Here is a 20,682-nt window from a genome sequence, read left to right on the forward strand (position 1 = left end):
ATCCATTTTGGCCCACTGGGATAACTAGACAATGTCTTTTGGAAACCTGGCTTAGTAACTCATGCGGTAGTTCTCCTTTCCTGCTCCTGCCGTTTGCAGATTTGATAGACTTCCCTGTACATTTTCATCCAAATCCTTAATAACAACTTTGCTCAAGGCAGGACCAATGACCCATATCAAGAACTACTCCTGTTATTAGAAAATTTCATGCTACTAGAAAATTATCTGCTCTCCTTAAACCAATTTCAGTCTAAGTGAAAGTTCTGAAAAAAACAGAAAACATTTAAATTGTTCCAAATGGGCCACTGCTTTCCAAATATCCTTCTTATAGAAATTTGCATCAAGAAGAGAGACATTTTAGTTGTTTCTAATCCTTACTTTCTTCTCTACATCTCCTTTTCCAGATGTTAATTGAGGTCCTCCTAGGATCCCAGGCATGGTGATAAGCAACCCAGGGACACTGAACTCAATCCCTGTATAGTGACCTTCCATCTCCTGTTACACATACAGACATTGAGAGAATGAGAATTTACCTGCCTTGCCCAGAGACACACATGCCAATAAATAGATGAGCTGAAACTAAATCTGGGTTTGTCAAATTCCCAGATCTAAAAAGGTTTTATTTATACTATACCATGCTTTATCCTGAGGTTTCACGAGTCTCTGAATGCAAATATGCCAACTCTCTTATTGATGCTTGAATCCTCTTGCCTTCTTACCTGCCAGGTCTCTTCCAATTATCTTTGGGAGACCACAGGGATATCTTACATATATTCTGCTCCAGTGGTTCCTAAATCCATCCATCATTAGAATGATCTGGGAAGATTTTAAAAATCAGATTCCTGGGTCCCACATTTAAAGAATTTTGATTCTACGGGTCTAGAGTAAGGCCTAGGAAACGATATTTTTAACAAAGTATCCAAGTGATCTGATGACCAGCCAGGTTTTGTAACGTTTTTTTTTTTCACATGTCATCATATGCTGGGATTGCAGATTGAGGCCCAGCTGGAGAATAAATGATCAGCAAAGCTTCCTGTGACAATAAAGTTTAGAAAATTAAATAAAACTTTTAGTCCTTTCTCAGTGGTCCCTTTTCCATCTTCCCTCCTGGGAAGTACAGTCCAGGAATCAAAGAACTAGACTTTGATCCTTTCTCCTTCCTTATCTACTAAAGAAGACTGAAAAACGATAAAGGACTGTGGTGACTATATGACCACAATACTTTTGGAATATGAACATACCACCCCACCTCACTCCCAGCGTAGCTTAAGCCAGCAGCTTTCTCTGTGGGGCTACAGCAATAGCCTCCTAACTTGGTCTCCCTGCTTCTATTCTTACCCTCTTGCTCTAGCCACACTGACCTTCTTGCTCTCTTTCGAACAAGCCAAACTTATTTAAGCCTCGTGATTTCTATGCTTGTAGTCTCTGCGTGGAATAATTATGGAATAATCTATGTGTGCTTGTTTTCTCCATATTTTTCAATTTTCTCCTTCCCCACCTTACTTCTCTCACTTCAAGTAGGTAATCAATCTTCGTAATGCCTTGCTTCAGGTATCCTCAGAGGGTAGAAAAGACAGTTTTAAGGTTATAGCTTTTCTAGTTTTGTAGAAGGCTAAAGGCATTGAAGAAGTTATGCAAGGTGTTTTGGAGGCAGAGGGAAAAGTGCAATCATATTTGACAGGCATCATATCAAAGAAGAGATATTGCTCCATTGGGAAGGTCAGAGACGTTGGTGGGACTCAAGAGGCAAGCCTCTGAGTAGATGGTTGGCAGGTACTCCATGGTAGCAGAGATGCCATATTTAAAGAAAATATCACAAGCTATGTCAGTGGCTTTGTATGTTGTGACCATGATAGATTGGAGATTAAAATACTTCATCTCCCACTTTTGGGATATTTACCCTATAAATATCCAAGATCCTACATACCTTGGGAGGGGAAGAGTTTCCCAAAATGATAGATAAAGAAGTACACAGCCCTGTGGGACATGAGTGCAGCATATTGACAGTGGATATTGATAACGGGGAAGGGTTGAATTTAGAACTAATTTAATTTTTAGAAAATAAAGTTACTGTTTCTTGCACACTTTGAGTTTGTCACCAATGGTATGTACCATAGGAGAGAGATGGGCACATTGATGAAGGGCATCCAACTCAGCACCCAGAGTCAGGTTGGTTGTTACCAAAGACATCCTGGGGAAATGACCCAGAGTCATTAGTATGCAATGCTATTCTGTCTGTCAATATGTCTGTAAGACAGTCCATAATTTTAGGCAAATTTTTCATTGACAATAGTGCAAACCAGGAGTAAATTCCTGATCATGTGCTACTTCTAATTTTAAATATTGTTGGAAAGGCTTTATCTGATAATGTTTTATTTGAGCTATATTCACAATAACAGTCTTGAATACCATAAGCTGTTCTAATAAATCAGTGAAAATACATTTCATGTTTTCTCATCCTCAGCAGGAGATTGTGACCTCCTTGAATGTAAGTCTCTAGAGTTTAAAATTTTAACTTACTTATTTTTGCGTTGCAAAGAACAGTGCCTAACACTAGTGGGTGATTGGCAAAACCACAAAAGGAGAAGAAGAGCAATCAATATTAATAGAGCAATCAATATTAATAGAGCAATCAATATTAAGAGGAGGAGAGAGATAGAAGAAATAGCTGCAGGTGATGGAAAAGGGTGATAGTAGAGAAAGAAAGGGAGAAGAAGGTCGAGGTGGGAGGCAAGAAGAAAAAGAAGAGGAAGGAAGGTGAGAAAAGAAATGCGAGGATTTGCCAGGGAGAAGGGAACAGGCCAAAGTGGTTAGTCAATTTCTCCCATTTCCCCATCAGATCAGAGTAGGTTGTGGCTTCCAGGACCCTTCAATATACACACAAGGACACTTCTGTCTTTCTTGGAAAGAGCGACCCTACTTAGTGCGCAATTTCGTAAAGCTTGGCCATCCAACGGGTTTTCTTCACTACAAGTTTGGAGCCTTTAGTGTAGAGTACACGAGATTTCGAGGAATGTTCTTATTTCCCCTCTGGTTGTTTTAATATTGGACAAGGTCGTGTTGTGTTCAAGCGGAGAGAAGTGCTTAAGCTTTTGTGCTTCTTGCACAGAGCTGAGCCTAGGTGTTCCAACTGGAAGCATCTTCCAATGATATCATGATTATCATTGAAGTGGATTAAAAATATGGCAGGTTTTCTCCTCCTGGAAGTGTGAAAGTAAGCTTTTCTTGTTGCTTCCTGGGAAGAATCTTTTTCTCTAAACACATTATTGATTTTTCTCTGTTTCTCCAACACAAACCCAAACAATTGTATCTTGTTTACTTTTCTCTTTTCATTGTCATCATTCGTGCCAGCAGGAAATCTCAACAAATTGTGCTGCTCAAGCGGCTGCCACCAGGCTAACAGACATCACCGTCACCAGGCACTGGCAAAGTCATTATGGAAACAAAAGAGGAGAAAAGATAGGTATTTACTGGAAGAATGCAGAGGAGTAGCCAGAAACTGCCATTGGCCAGATGTGCTGAACACTGTCTTGGAGATGAAATATGTACCACTTTACAGCTCCTGCGTGTTAGTGCATTGTTTCCTTAGAAAGGAACAGCAGTGCTTTTTAGGTTAGGCACCTTTACAAAAGTTTCTTTTCTGTATAAATGATTTTTCTCAGAGTTAAAATTGTTCATTTCAAGCCCAAGACTGAAAAATGTTAAGTCTTGGTATCCAAATATGTATTCTCTACCCTTTGCCATCTTACACAGGGAATACTGAACTTGTAACAATTTTTCTAATCCACAAGGATCCGTCCTCTGGGCCTACATTCCTGTATTTGATGGTGATTAAAGCTTGTGTTGCACTGCAGTTTTCTGTCTTCTTCTTCTATGTTAAATAATAAACAGTCATTTTCAAATGTCCCTCCCTTTTTTTCTCTCTCTCTCTGAATCTCTCTCTCCTTCTCTCTGTCTCAGACTTTTCTACTGTTAGGCTTATTCTATAAGCCTTTCAAGGTGTATGGCTTTCTGATGGCTATTTCATGAGGTAAAGGGAGCATTTTTTGCTTAATTTAAAGGCGTATTTGGAGGATTGAATTTGCTAGAAATATGGCCTGAGGAAAATGGAACATTGCTCTATCAAAATTCATACATTCCTTCTTAACCACTGCAAGAAACTCTCCAAATAGTCATTTGTTACTTTTAATCACACAGGGTCTTTATAGTGTGAACTACTCATCCAACCACTTTTTAAACTTTCTGCCAAATTACTATTTTGTGCCGATGAACAAACTGTTCATCCTAGAAAAGCACACTGGTCAAGTCCTGAGTGACTGTGTGTGTGTGCGTGTGTGTGAGAGACAGAGATGGGAGTTTGTCCCTCAATCTATTCTACTCTTTTTAATAAAAGACAAGTTTTGCACAAATAAATTGAAGTCATTAGGATGTTTTTGACTTAAACTTATTTTTTTAAGGCCACCATTTAGAAATAACAGGGAATAGAACAAATTTTGCTTTTGTATTAAGTATAGAATGAATGCCTTCTATATACCAGCTACAGACATTCCGTCAGCCAAGGCTGATGCTTAGCAGGAAGAGATTGGAATGACATCCATTGCAAGCTGAATTTCTGTCATTCATCATTGGTCATCCATGACTTTACCCTGAGACTCAGTTGATTCTGTTCCATGAACACAAGTAATTATAGCTGTAGAATTCATAGGGTTACCATACTCACAGTCTCTTAACGTCAGCTTTTTAATATATTGACTATGACTAAACAGTAGTTTAAAAAATATCTTCTTGTGTTACAAATGTCTCACATGACATTCCCTCCTCAGCCATGTTGCAGCAGAACATGATACTCAGCTGCCATGTGAGTTTCCAGTATAAGGCCACTGTACCTTGGCTCCAATTTGACCAAATTCAGCTGCTTCCAGGACACCCTATGACAACTTGGAGAGAGTCTATAATCAGCAGAAAATTTTTGTGGCTTGAAAATGCACCCCAAATTGCCAATAATGAATATTCCATAAGCAAGAAGGCTTTTTTTTACTTCCAAATGCTATTAGGGAAGCAAAGATTTCTGTCAAAAAATACTTATTTTGCTAAATACTTTTGAACTTAGCAAATGACTTTAGATATGAAACAGAAAGACTCCAAGCATGAGTACTATTTACATCCAAAGTGGGATTTTCATGTACAAGCTGACTTCAGATGAAACCCTCAAAATCATACTCATCTTCCAAAGGAGATGAGAAATACGATCATATTTTCCAAAGGCTCAATCTCTAGGTGCAATCAATTTTGATTATATTACTGGAAGATTCTATTTATAAAAGATTGGAAGCGTTCCTGCCAGTGACTAGGAAATAAATTGTTCACTGTTTGGAAGACAATTGACTTTCTCAGGTGGCTAGATGATTTTGTATGCTTTGGGGTTTTGCTGAAAAAGTAGAACTGCATTATACAATTTGATTTCAAACAGATATGTTTGGAACATTTTAGAGCTGAATGGACCTTTGAGAGTATCTAGTTAAGGGGCATGACTTTAAAGATGAGAAAACCAAAGCCTAGACATGAAAAAAATGTATCCAGATTTATGTTATAAATTAGGTTGGTCTAACTCTTCTGAATTTCAGTCCCTCAAGTATTCCATCACATTAACGTATCATCATTTTTTCCACATTTTTAATCAGTTAGTTATTTAGGACATGCTGTATACCAGGCACTATGGAAGGTTCTGGAGATACAAAGATGTATAAAAGAATTTCTGTATTCAGGGAGCTAAATGATGCAGTGAGGGCAAAAGAACAACTACAAAACCAATAGCGTATTTTAAAAAGTTGTTATATTCAATGTACTATGAGAACATGGAGTAAAGGATGAATACCTTGATAGGGGAGGTAAGAGGGGTTAATAAAGGCCAAGAAGGGGGTTCAAGAAATAAGTCTTAAAGCCTCATTAGGATGGAAGAGAGAGGAGAGCAGGTGCTGAGAATATGGTGCATTTGAAGGACAGCAAGAAGTTTAGCGTACAACGGGATCAAAAGGAGGTGAAGCTGATGTGATAGACAGAGGTCAAATAGTGAAAGGCTATGTATATTATACAATGGTTTGAACTCCACCACTAGCTTACAGGAAGATACTGAAAGGTTAAAGTCAGGGCACTATGTGATACTATTTGCAATTTAGAATCACAGAGATATCAGGGTAGAGATTATATCGGAGAATAAAAAGACCAGGGGCAAGGAGAACATATCAGAAGCAAGAGCAGCAGGGGGGCAAGAAGCAGTGATGATATGAACATCATGATAGTGACAATAAAGAGGAGAGAAATGCAGGGATGGATCTGACAGGTCTTCGTAATTGATTGGATATGGGGAGTCAGGTTGGAAGAATTGGGAATAATGCTTAGATTTCTGTCTCAGACTCCAGGTGGATTAGTATCTTTTATCACGATAGGAACTCCAAAAGGAGAAACAGGTTTGTGATGGGAATTTAGGGCACAAACAGGTTTGTGATGGGAATTGCATTTGAGATGCTACAGTGTACCCTGATGGAGTCATCCAGTGCATCTATGGCTCTAAAGGTCTATTGGGGCTAGAGTTAAAGATTTAGGAGTGATTAATTCTTCCGACCATAATAGCTACACAAGGAATTCTGCCATAATAGAATTTGACAGACTTAGCAAGTATATCCCACCTAATTTATCACGAAAACTTCGTGGGCCTCACTGTTCTTTCTTCATTCTTTTCCTTCTTCCATTTATTTTTTTCTTTAAAAAATTACTTTGACTCTGGAGCCATAAGCTTGAATTTTAGGCAACAGCTCTTCCAATGTTCCAGCCTCGTAATTCTGTTCAAGTTCTATACGGTCTGAGAAAATCAGGTTTCTCTTCTGTAAAAAGTCAATGATCTTCCACAGGGTTGAAGTAACTCTAAAATGAAGTAATGAATGTGAAGGGATTTTGAAATGAAATGTAGTATGGAAGGTTTTGTCTAATTTTGATGATGAAAAAGCCATGGCTCCAGTGAGCTTTCATAACCTGAGGCTATAAAAGTGCATGTTCATGTAGACTTGTGCACACACAGACACACACAAACACACACTGTGTATTGCTGTCTTTTCACTGTCTTGGGCACTCCCCTTGTTAAGGTCTTTACTATCTTCCATTTGGATTGCTACAGTTTCCTATTCTTTCTTCTTCCCGTTTGTGATTCTCTCTCCTAGTGTCCTATGTGCTGCAACAATTTCAAGACTGCTTTTCTTTTAGTATTTTCAGCTTATTAACCTGCTAGATCTTAGTCAAGTCACTTTAACTCTTGAAACCACAGTTCATTCTTCTTTAAAATGTGGTTAATAACACTTAACCCCACAGAGATGTAAGAAGTGAAGATCATGTATATGAAAGACCTTCACAAAATACAAATTATCATATATTTATATATTTTATTCTTAAATATTCTATCATGTCATTTCCATAAAATTAAAAACAACTTTTCTACAGCATCAAGATTCAACTCATCTCTTGAGTTTTTAACAGTCACTCTTCTGATTCCAGAAGAGCTTCCTGATGCTATATTCATGATCCTCTCTGATTCAGCACATCTGCTCGCTATGCTCTGGTCCTTACCCTTTTGAAGCCTGTACCCGTATTGCTATGGTAATGCTAACCTTAAAAAATACTCCCCATTCTTCTTTAGCTACCTCCCCCTTCCTTTGCTTACTTTCAGAGCACAACTCCTCAGGTATCTCTATTAGCTCTCTAACCTTTTTTGCCTTCTCCACTTTCCGCAGCATTTGACGTGGTTACTCACTTGTTCCTTCCTGAGACACCTTTCTTGCTTGAAATCTATGAATCTAGAATCTCTTGGTTCTTCTTATGATACAGTCACTGCTCCTTCTTAGTCTCCACTGTTAGGTCCTTCTAATCTCCTGGTTGTGTAAACATTGGAGTGTCTCAGAGCTCAATGTTTGAATGTCTTCCTTACCTCATGCACTCCCCAGGTGAGCTCATTCTGTTCCATGACATTAATTACCACTTATATGCTAATAAATCAAACATTTACCTCCAGCCCCAACGTGTCCTTTAAACTCAAGACTCACCTATTCACTCTCCGTCTAAACATACATATTTAGACGTCTGATAGTGATCTCAAACTTAACATGTCTAAAGCTTAACTTTTAATTTTTCTCTCCTCCAAGCCTGCTCCTTCCTCAGTCGTCCCTATCTCAGAAACACCATCCCTTCACTTCATCAGGTCAAAATTGCTTAAAGTTATACTAAATCTCTCTCATCTTTTTTTTTTTTTTTTTTTTTTGAGGTACGCGGGCCTCTCACCGCTGTGGCCTCTCCCGCTGCGTAGCACAGCCTCCGGACGTGCAGGCTCAGCGGCCATGGCTCACGGGCCCAGCCGCTCTGCGGCATGTGGGATCTTCCCCAACCGGGGCACGAACCTGTGTCCCTGTATCGGCAGGCGGACTCTCAACCACTGCGCCACCAGGGAAGCCCTGATCTCTCTCATCTTTTATAAACCACATCAAGTCTGTGTTAGTTTCATGAGGCTGCTGTTAACAGATTACCTCAAACTTAGTACCTGAAGACAACAGAAATTTATTTTTTCACAGTTCTGGAGACCAGAATTCCAAAATCTGTTTCAGTGAGCCCAAATCAAGATTTCAGAGGCTCTAGGCTAGATCGAATCTGTTCCTTGCCTCTTCCAACATCTGGTGGCTCCTGGCACTCCTTGACTTGTGGCTGCATCCCTCTGGGCTCTGCCTCCATGGTCACATTTCCTCCTCTTCATTTTTGTACCTATTGCAGGTCCCTCTACCTCTCATCGCACTTATAATTGCACTTAGGCCCACCTGGATAATCCAGGATTATCACCTTAGATCAAAGTCTTTAACTTGATTATACCTGCAAAGACCCTTTTTCCAAATAAGGTAACATTTCCAGGTTCCAGAAATTAGGACCTGAAATTTTGGTGTGGCCATTATTCAACCTACTGCAATATCCATCCACAAATCCTAACAGTTCTGTTTTCAAAATATATCCAGAATCTAACCATTTCTCACCACTTCCACAGCCACTACCCAAGTCCATCACCTCTCACCTGGATTATCAGCTAACTGGTCTTCCTGCTACAGAGTTTATCTTCTTCAGTTAATTGTCAAAGCAGCAGCCAGGAAAATCCTTTAAAAACTTCAGTCAGATCATGTCACTGTTTCTGCTCACAACATTCCAAGAATTTCCACTTCCTCAGAATAAGATTCAAAGTTTTAACTGGGCTTTACCAGGCTCTCTTTAATTTGGTCTCCTACCACCTCTCTGACTCATCTTTTATTACTAATTATTTTCTAGGTTACTCAGTGAAAAACATGCTAGTCTCCTTGAAATCATCAGGTGTGTTCCCACCTCAGGCATATGATCCTGCCAGGAAGGCTCCTCCTTAAATTATCTCCATGATTTCCTCCGTCGCTTTATTCAAGTTCTTACTCAAGTACCATATTTTCATAGTGACTTTCCCTGACCACTTAGTACGGAAAGCAACCCTTTTCCCTGTATCACTTTCAATCCCTAAATGTGCTTTATTTTTTCTCTTTGAAATGCTTATCACCTGTAACACACATATCATAGGTTTATTTATTTACTGTCATTTTCCCACAATACAATGTAAGGTTCCTCAACTGGAATATAGTCAGCACTCAAATTTTTTAAAAGGGGCTAGAAGACACTATGATATAATTGCAATATATAAAATGAGATACTTAAGTATACCCTGCTGATAATGAAGAACAGCATTTATTTCCTTTTTAATCTATACCAGGGGATAAGCTATGCATATTTAACAGAATGCTGTCATGAGATTCTTTTGTTTTAGTATTGACTGATACCCCAAAGTCTGAGAACAATACAAGAAGTTCTAAGTGTCCTCACATTCCTGAGTGAGGTGTTGATCACCTACGCAGATCAGCAAAGGTCAGAGCTGAGAATCAGTTTTGTGATTCTCCGTTCAACAAATTTCTCAATAATACTTCAAATGTTGGAAGGTGGGAGAGGTCCTTTTTAGAACTAATTTCTATGGAGAAAGTTGTTGGACTTGAGTAATGTTCTACTTTGCCCAACCTAATCCCATACCTCCCACATGAAGTTGAATGTGGTGGGCTGTTTATCTTTCATTTCAAGCCAAGTGAGAATGGCTTCAAAAGAACCATGCAAGGAGTTTGACTCGTATCCTGGAGATTGTGGGGTATGGAGACTACTGGTAGCCTGGTGCCCTGAACACTCTAAAGGTAATAGATTATCGCTTTCTAGTATCTTAGAATAGCTGTATTGCATAGTAACTTTACTTCCACCCATAGTAAATCCAAGATATATATTTTTTATTTTATCTTATCTTATTTTATTTTTTTGGCCACGCCATGCATCATGCAGGATCTTAGTTCCCCGACCAGGGATCAAACTCGTGCCCCGTGCTCTGGGAGCACAGAGTCTTAACCACTGGACCGCCAGGGAAGTCCCAGGATGTATATTTTATTGATGATTCATTTTATTGATGATTCTACAGATGGAGCCAACTTGGGGTCATTTTGAATTCTTCTCCAAGCAAAGACTAGAGGGGAAACAGGACCCCTATCCCTGCCTAAACTGAAAAAAAACCCCACACCCCTTGCTTCTGTTTTATTTTTTGGGCTTCCACAAGAGTTTATGGAATAATTTTGTATGGCTCGAAACACCAGCTTGAAATCCACTGATCTTTTGGTGCAGAAAAACAAAAATAATCACTGCACAGTGTGATAAATGTTATATATTCTGTTTTAGAAGGTGTGAACACCGGCAAAGAATTGGAAACAATGAACTCTTCCTGAAGAGGACTGGCAGGGTGTTTTTAAAGAAGTAAGCTTTGAACTGAGTTTTGAAGAAAGAGAGAGGCAGAGAGAGGAGAGAGACATTCTGAGTAGAAGAAACACTATGTATAAAGGCTCAGAGGAAAGAAAGATGTAAAATTCACAGAAGAGTCAGAAGTGTAACATGTATGGGTGTGGGTTTGAGAGAGCGGTAAGAGATGAGGCTAAGAAGAAGCTCCCTGGAAAAGGTTACAGATGAACCTGCCATAAATCGAATTTTTCTCATAGTTAAGGTCTGGAATATATTCACTGGTACTATTGCATTAGCCTTCTAAAGTGTCTCTCCTCATTTACTCCTAATGCTTTCTAATCCATCTATGCAAATATGATAAATGACATCTTTTTGCTTAAATCAAGCTTGTTATAATGCTCAGGATGAAGTAGTAAAATCCTTAACATGGTTTACAATGTCCTGCTTGGTCTCACTTCTGCCCACTGCTCCACCCTCATGCATCCCATGCTGCTCTCCATTCCCTGCACTCCTCTCACAGTGAAGCCTTCATTCATTTCCTTTAATGCGTCATGCCACAGGGCTTATATTGTTCCTTGCACCTGGAATGCACTTTCTTCGGCTCCTTCTTCCTCCTTGACCCTTGACACCTAAAGTGATGGCTGCATTCTATCTCTTACCAGCATCATTGCCTCTTCACAGTGGCACCTCCAGAAAAAATCAAATGCCCAGAACGTATAGTCTCACTGCATCATGTACATTTCTCATAGTTGCCCTTGTGCATTATCTGTGCAATTTCTGTAAACTCCCCCAGGGAAATTAACATGTGTTTTCCTGCTTGCCATTGCATCTTTAGTGCCCAATGCTCAGGCTCTAGGACACTTACACATAGTAGGTATTTGATAAATATCTCTTGAATTAATTAGGTATTCAATTATGTAGAAGGTAAACATGGATAATGATTTTTGACTTGTTAAAACAAAAAATATGAAGTGATAACTATTGATTAATCTAATATGTACTCCCAAATCTAACTCTAGCATTTAGTATCTACATTTAAAATTTTTCTATTCTCCTTATGCATGAGGAAAAACAAGAAACTGTCTCTGAAGTAATTTTTATGAATCAGAATTGAATGCATTGCAAAATATGTAGCAGAGATGATCTGCTGTGACAATAAAAATAAATACTTCCACTATGACTTTGAGCAATTCCAGATGTTTTGGTGTGGCATTTTAATAAAAATATCTTCTAAATTACCACTGTCAAAAAAATTTGCTTTATATAAAGCTCTGGTATATATTATACATGAAGCATACAAAAGAAAACTGCATGGTTTATAATGGCAAAATTTCTAAATAAAATATCACATATGGTTTGAGTAATTGAATCAGAGTTTTTATTTCAAAACCTGAACATAATGCTAAGAGTCAAGCCATCTTCTCTAAATGAGGGAAACTGCCGTCACTTAGTGATAATTTTTATTATTTTGTGGAATTTAAATATGTGACTGTTTTAGTTCCATAATGGTTTTAGTTCCAACAGCATAACATCTATTTGTAGTCTCTTCTCCAGACCTATAAAGGATCCATAAAGGGAAAAGAGAACAAAATGAGGCAAAGTGAGACTTTGTTTTATGATTCTTTATTCATGTAGTCAACAAGCACAATAAAATTCCTTTAATCAGATTAGTCTAAAGAGTAAACAATTGAGATTCCGCCATCTAATTAACTGACATTCCCTCTTCCTATCCCCAGTGTAGGCCGGAGCAGTGCCTCTAGAAACGTATCTTGCATACTAATCAGCATGGAATCTTGTTAAAATGCAGATTATGATTCAGTTAGTCTGCAGAGAAGACAAAGCTACTGCATTTCTAACAAGCTCCTAGGTGGCTTAAATGCTGCTAGTCCTGAGACCACAATTTGAATAGTTAAGAGCCAGAGTCCTGAGACCACAGGGTCACAGAAGACTACAGTGCTAGCTTTTTACTGGAGCTCTGACTTCTGCTGGATGGGCTGTCTGGCACTAAGTGTTTGTGTTGGAGAGGTGAGATCACCTTGTAGCATGTTGTTTTCTGTTCTTTCAAACTTGAACTTACCACTGGCTGATAGCCTGATTTTATTAATGGTACCATCATTCTCCCAGTTATAAATGCTTGAGAGTTGTAACTTATCTCTGACTGTTCCTTCAGCCTTTTTCTCTGTCTCCAAGATTCAATCATATGGGAAAGCAGACTGCTAACCCAGCCCTGTGCCTGCCCCTCCTGTCACCTGTCCTCATTGTTCATCTTCATCAACATTTACTGAGAACTTGCAATATGGGCATTATATGCATGATGCATTTTAAACCTTAAAACAACCATGAGTCAGGTATTTTAAAAAATTTAAATACATTAGGAAACTGAGGCTGAAAGCACAATTTGTCAATTCACATTAGTAATAAGGAGTGAAGCAGAGATGTCAGTCCAGTCTGTCTGATTACAGATGTTGCTCCTAACCAGTGCTTTCCCACTCATCTCTCTTCCTTTGAGTCTACATTAATTTTTACTAGGATCTCAGCAGATTTATTGCTGCTTACCATAACCTTAACTAGTATGCTACAGGTACATGACCTTAAAGATATTATAAGCATTTAAGTCATTGAATCTATTATACACTCTAGTGCCAGTTTTTTTCCCAGCGCTCATTTCTGATGATGTCTTTATTGCCTCCCAAATGTCTCAGCTGCATTTGAACTCCCACACCATATGGTCACACTGTACCCTCCTTCACTAAATTTCCACCTTTGCCCAATTTAGATACATCCAAACCTCAATGCCTTTTACCAGGACTGTCCTTCCCCATCTCAATATATTAATCATATCATAGAGTCAGGGCTAAGATATTAAATACCATCTTCTTTATGAAGTATTTTTTGGCTTTTGAACTAAAAACATTCTTTAACTTCGGTAGTATACGTAGCACTTTATACTTACTTTTGGCTCTTATTACATAAGAGGCAATGAGAGGGTCATGATTTAACTTCTAGTTAATAACCTGAATTCAAGTCAGAATACTATTAAACCAAAGCAACTCTTAGGGCCACTGTATTCAACTGTGTTGATGAGGAAGAGAGTAGGTGCTAAATCCAGTCTAAATCCGAGTCTAGCAATCTTTCTCATTTGGAGTTCCATGAAAAAATCAAGTTCTATGCCCTAAGACATCCGTTGTATGCAATAAACTAACATATCTGCTATGCATCTAGAATGGTACCATGCATGTACCATTCTTGGGAGAACTGAGAAAAGAGTCACTGAAATCATTTTTATTGTTTTGTTGTTCGGGTGAGGAACTCTGTTTGAGACAGGTTGGGAGGAAGAGAGACACTTTCATAATGTATACACCTGGAAGGGGCACTTTTTTGTAATTTGCTTAAGGGTACTTGTAGGTGCTAGCGAAGGACTTGGTTACTAGAACAATTCATAAGCTTACCTACTGTAAAAACTCAACAGATTATTATTATTGGTATTTCCTCTGGTAAAATGTAAGTTCCTTGAGACAGAGGCCACGTTGTTCCCATTTTGATACGTGCCTTGCCATCACTCCCTCTGTCCCTTTACTTGTATTCAAATACCTCATTCATACCCAATCCTTCATAACAAGTCTTTTGCAATTTCCTCTGGTTTAAAGAAATTTGGTCTTGCTACATCTGTGTCTTTTCCTTAAGGGATTATAAATTCTTTTTTTTTTTAATTTATTTATTTTTGGCTGTGTTGGGCTTTCGTTGCTGCACGCGGACTTTCTCTAGTTGCGGCGAGCGGGGGCTACTCTTTGTTACGGTGTGCGGGCTTCTCTTGTTGCAGAGCACGGGCTCTAGGCACGCGGGCTTCAGTAGTTGTGGTACGCAGGCTTAGTTCCACCATGGCATGTGGGATCTTCCTGGACCAGGGCTCGAACCCGTGTCCTCTTGCATTGGCAGGTGGATTCTTAACCACTGCGACAGCAGGGAAGTCCCTGGGGATTATAAATTCTTTTTGAAATTAGATAGGACAGAAGGAAAAGAAGAGGAAAGGTAGGCAGGAAACATACTGATTGAAGAAATATTGCTGTCTGTGTTTAATTTCTACTGTAGACTTCCCCTGCAAAAGGGATTGGAAGGCACTGCCCTATGGCACTTGGGCACTAAGCTTTAGGAGATTTGGGCAGCTTCTCGTGTTTCTCTTCATGGAGTAATGGGACTGTTGCAGAGCTCCCCACTTTCACAGGGGTACTGGGATTTATAAAGATTTATTAATAAGTGTGATCCCAGTGGACTGAGAACTAGAATTAGCTTATTTCTTCTTTTTCTGGGACTTAATGTTGGATATTCTTATACCACACTGGGCATGAGGGAGGATGATTCTTAACAATAACATTTTTTTTTTTGCTAATCTTGTTGATGGGTATCAATCTGGATTTAATTTAAAAATAAAAAATTGGGACTTTCTTATGTTGACCCGAAACAAACGGACTGTCATATATTTCTCCGGCAAAGATGGGTTTATGCAGGATCAGCAGAGAATTGTAATTCGAGGTCTGCAATCACAGTGAGCCACACACACATCCCACAGGGCAAGGGAAGGAGAACTCTTTTATAGAGGGGGAAAAGAAGTTGGAAATAAACAGTCTGGCTTTTCATTGGCTGAGTTGTTGCCAGGATGGGAGTCTTTCCCCTTCTTTTTGGGCTCTGCTATTGTCTCAGAGCATGAGAGCTCTTCCTTCTGGTCTCCCGACTCTATTTAATTGAGGTTTCTGTTTATTAATTTTTAATTCCATATATTTTGGAATAATTTATACATATTTTGCAGGAAAAAAAGAAGGGAGCAGGCAAAGGAGGCTGAGTTGCATTTATATCTCTTGTAATGCCTCAAATTGGTTGCAAAATAAATAAATTAATTGGTTCATCATTTTACAAGCCCCTGTAGATCACTTGTTCTAGGTTTACTCCCGTCGTTTGGACAAAAAAGCCAAAGACAACACTACTACCTGACTCATTGTCCAGAAATGCTGTAATTTCTCACGTAGCTGCACACAGAAAAAGCCTCACTTAGAAAACCAGTAGTGCGTAGTTCTGCTCTCTCTCTACTCTGAATCTACTCTTTCTTGCTCACTCCTTGGCTGGCTCTTCTCTCCACTGCTGCCCCCAGGTTTGTCTGCTTCTGATCCCATGATTTTGAAAACCCATTCAAAATTCACTCTCCAGTGCAGGTTCCTAATTAGGACTGATATCTGTATTCATCCTAACTCTGCTATTTTCTGCATCCGTGTAAGTTTTGGGTAAAAGACTCTACCAGCCTTTGCTCCTCAGGACCCCACAACAGGATTGGTCTATGGTTAGAGGAAAGGTATTTATTTAACAACTGTAGTGTTTCTTATTTTCCTCCAGATTGTTTTTCTTGGTACAGATACCCATCCCAATGTTAACATATCTGCATTTTTGAAAACTAGCAGTACAGAGAAGAAATATTTGGGTAGCCAACTGAAAGTTTGCTCTCAACCAGAAAGCTTAGGAATCATCTATCATAAATTATACTTTTAAGGGAACACTCTCTCTCCCCCAGTTTTTTCATCAACTCTAATATTAAAATGTCCTATACCAGAATTTCCTCTGCTGTGATTCTCTGAGAGCCTAACAGTAATTTCTGGTTGAAACCATTTGCTAATATCACTATTTTTTATGATAGTCCATCATTCTTTGTTGATAAGCCAAATTGCCATAAGAATCACCTTCATTCAGAATCTGAACTTCTGTCACTTTTACCCACTGATTCTAGTTCTATATTCCGAAGCAATTTCTTCTTTCCTATGGTATCGCTTCAGATGGTTGAAGAAAGTTATAGTTCTTCCCCTTACGTTAGCCAGAATACAATGTTTCAGTCTTTTCTACTGTTCCTTATATAACTGCTTTTGCAGATTTGAGACTAAAATTATTGCCTTCCAATTACAGGTTCTAGAAGTGGTCTTACTTGAGTTGGATCCCAGCTCTGGTATCTACTATCTGTGTAATCTCAGGCAAGTTGTTCAACGTTCTAGTGTCTGTTTCTTCATCTGTAAAATGGGACTAGAGATAATACTACCTAATAGATTTCATGGGAATTAATTGAGAATGTATGTAAAATGTTTGCACCTGTTAAAAAATCAGTGCAATGTGTGAGGTATAGTTTAGACAAGTTCAGGAATAAAAATGGAAATATCACTTCTTCTCTTGCAGAAATTTTATTTCTCTCCAAGAAATAAAGACTCCATTGCCTAATTTAGGTATTTCACTATATTATTAGATTATATTTTTCTTGTACTAAACTGACTGTCCTACAAAGAACTCCTTTAGGATCTGAAGACTCCCTCAAACTATAGTTGAACAATTAACATTTAGAACCAAACTGCATGACTTTACATCGATTCTTACTACAGTTGACATTTTTTTGGTCCAATGTTTCAGAGTTTTGAAACCTAAAATATTTACTATCTTTCTTGATTACAGCTAGCCATGTAACTAATACTAGCTCATGGTTTTGCTTAATGTGTTCCTTTAATGTTCCTTAACTATAAATTGAGACACCAGAAACTTTTAAAAGGAGGGTTCCCCTCCCCCCTGCCCCATCTTGGAGGCCCTGAGAAGGCTTATCACTGTAGAACTTATGCATAGCAGATGCAAGTTTATTGGCTGTTGAATTTCCCCTATTACAAAGCATTTTTTAAAAGTATGAGTAACTGTGCTTTCTAATCAACAAGAAGTAGTATTTTTCCAAATGGTGTTGCTATTTGAAATCATTAGTCATTTTCAACTGGTCAAAACATCTGTGTTCTACAACTGCTGAAGTCAACCTGACTGATGTCCCACAGCTTTACATTAGAGTCCACTGCAGGTATTACTGTTAGCAGTTTTTAAATAGGGAGTTATAAAAGCAATGACCTGATTTCTGACATCTAGATGTTCTTTCCCACATGACTCTATCAAGGAAGGCTGAGATTCAGGCTGTCCCAACCTGCATAATTTATTTACTTGAGGCCTATTTTCACTGTCGAGAAGCCAAATCCCTCAGGCAGCCTTGCCAAAGAACTGTTCCACTCATTCTTTCTCATCCCCAAGGACTTCATTCTAACATTGGCTTCCCTTAGTAACAAAAAGCTCCTATTTGTGAGATAGCCTTTTCCATTAACAGAAGTTGAATCCTCAAAGAGAACTGTCCCTTTTCAAGTTGTTCGCTTTCTGTTTATATCTTCAGTGCGCATGACTTGATATTTGAATTAAGCCTTCAAACATCTTTGTTGGGTTCAAATGACTATATGGATTGTGTTCCTGAGAAAATGACATCTTTCTTCTCAGTCAAGTGTTTCTAAATGTCAATAAATATTGAAGATCAGAAGGGTACTTTTCCGTCTCATTACTTCTATACTAGCCTTTTGGAGAGAGGAAGCAGGGAGCTGGGAGTCAGATCCCTAAGTCCTAATTTTAAAAAATTATAAGAGTATAATGAAAAATTATTTTATATAACAGATCATATGTTAACTCATATTTTTTCCATTATAACAAGGCAAGAAGTTAATAGAAGAAGAAACTGGATGAAAGTTAGAAGACCCAGGGTGTAGTGCTGGCTAAAGTATGGTTTTGTGACCTTGATCTAATGAATTTTCCACTCCAGACTACAAATTCCTCATAGAAGGAAGAGGAATCTGGACTCAGATAAATTCTATAGGTCTTCCCAGCTTCGATACTTTAGAATATATAGGCTGAGGCCTCACTTTGAATGAGTACAGTACACCAAGTATAGTGACTGAGAAAAGAAGAAACAGGAAGTAAATTGGGGATCATGGCAATGTTTCTAGAGCCTGAAGATCAGGAATGGAGGAGCAAAAGAAAGAAGTAGGTTGTGTAAAAGCACAGTTCAGTTTTGCCTGAGGCATCTATTTTCATATAACAAAAGAGAGAAATTTTAGGTTTAGAGACACGGGGAGAGGGTATGTCACCAAACTTGCCCTCCTACCTTTCTATTTTATCTTATTTTCCACCCATGGAAACTGTGATTTCTGTACTTGAACAGTAAGACATATCCAGAGAATCAGGGACTAAAATATAATATAGGTGTAATTCTGGAGGTGTAGTGAGTGTTCTATGGTGCACTTGATTTCGAGCACTGCAAAGACCATGGAATGGGCTGGTACTAGTTGTCCCATGGTTTAAGGGACCATATGGATAATTCAGAGGCATCATGTTTTTACTGCCAAGAGAAGCCCTGCTAAATGTCTTTCTTATGCCACATGGTATAAAAGAAATGATGGACTAGGGTGGCTTGAGAAATCTTAGGAAATGTTCACATACCAGTTTTATGGTGGAAGGCAGAGAAATGTAGCACATTTAGTTTGAAGGTTTTTTTTCAATTTAAATTTTCTTTTTATTTAGTTGCTATTTATATCCAAATTTCTTCTAACTTGTCCCTCTCCAATCACCAAAACAATCCAAATCCTACGAAAAATAATGATTGGGGCGTTATCAGGAGAGATGGGAAGAGTGAAGACTAAAAATGTGTCTTCTTTTAGGCTTTATCTGGTACTATATCATCCTTGTGTGGGCTCTTGTCATCCTGCGACATTTTGCACCTGTCTATGAAAACTACAAAAGGCTCCAGTTCTAGCATACCTAACATCCTCTTACTAAATACATAACTTACATTTAAATGTATTCAAATAAGTTTCCTTCATTCTGTCCTTCATTGGATGAAAGATATTAGATTATTTAACATCTACATAGCAAAAAGGATCCTGATTTGATTTTTTAAAATATCTTAAAACAAAAGGAATTAAAGTGCATCATTAAATGGCCCTTTCCATGGAGAAGAAAAAACAGAATCATGGAGAGCTTTATAATGTCTGACTATAAGATTGAAGGAAGGAGGAACTTTGTGAATGTGTTTTGGGAAGTTCCATTGATTTTTAGAACTTTGACCCTTTGTGTGCCTTTCAGCTCAATTTCAATTCCATAAGATTCTTTAAGTCTATTAAAATTATACTTGTTTATATTTGAAGGCAATCATTGATGAAAATTTGAGTTGGGTTCATTATTTCAGGAATAATGACAAAGTTTTATTAAGTTGGCTTCCTAAGAATCTGTTCATTCCAAAAAATCTATAAGATATTATAAATCCCATAATCCTACAGACATTGGAAAGCATTACTACAATTGTGAATCTCAAATTATCTGTGGAACATGATGATTTGATAATCCTGGGGCTCACTGAGTATACTATATATTACACTAATTGTACGCTATTTCCTTAGTCACCATTTTAGGCAGATCGGGCTCAACTGTGACAAGTGTATGTATATGTGCTGGGGCATAATACAAAACTCGAATCAATCCAATCTGATTGGTAGGAGTAATTGTCAAACATGTTAAGGATCATTGAGGTTCACCAACCAGCTCCTGCTCTCAAGTTTTTACTTTTCAATTCGCTGCTTCTCCAAGGACCATGTTTTGAGTATCAAGAGCTTTGGCAAAATCCAACAGGTGACTTTGATCTCCCCTTCCCCTGAAGTTGGGCAGGTGCCAGCTGCAATCTGTCAGCGTTTGGCAGCCTGGCAGCTTGGGAGATGGTAAAGCAGAGAGGGCTCCTTCTGATGGCATTTGTGTGGCCCAGGTCTTCTGTGCTTCTGAGACTTCTGCGCTTCTCGCCAGTGAAAGGGCTGATGCCACTTAGGGCACCTGAACGGTTCTACCTGAGATCCACTGATCAGGCAAATAAAGTCAGCAAACAGAGAGAGAAAGAACAAACAGAAGACACAGAACAGGTGGCTCCCAGAGGAATGATACTGCAGGAGAAGT

The sequence above is a fragment of the Globicephala melas genome, chromosome 8 (assembly GCF_963455315.2).
Source record: "Globicephala melas chromosome 8, mGloMel1.2, whole genome shotgun sequence".
Taxonomy (NCBI): domain Eukaryota; kingdom Metazoa; phylum Chordata; class Mammalia; order Artiodactyla; family Delphinidae; genus Globicephala; species Globicephala melas.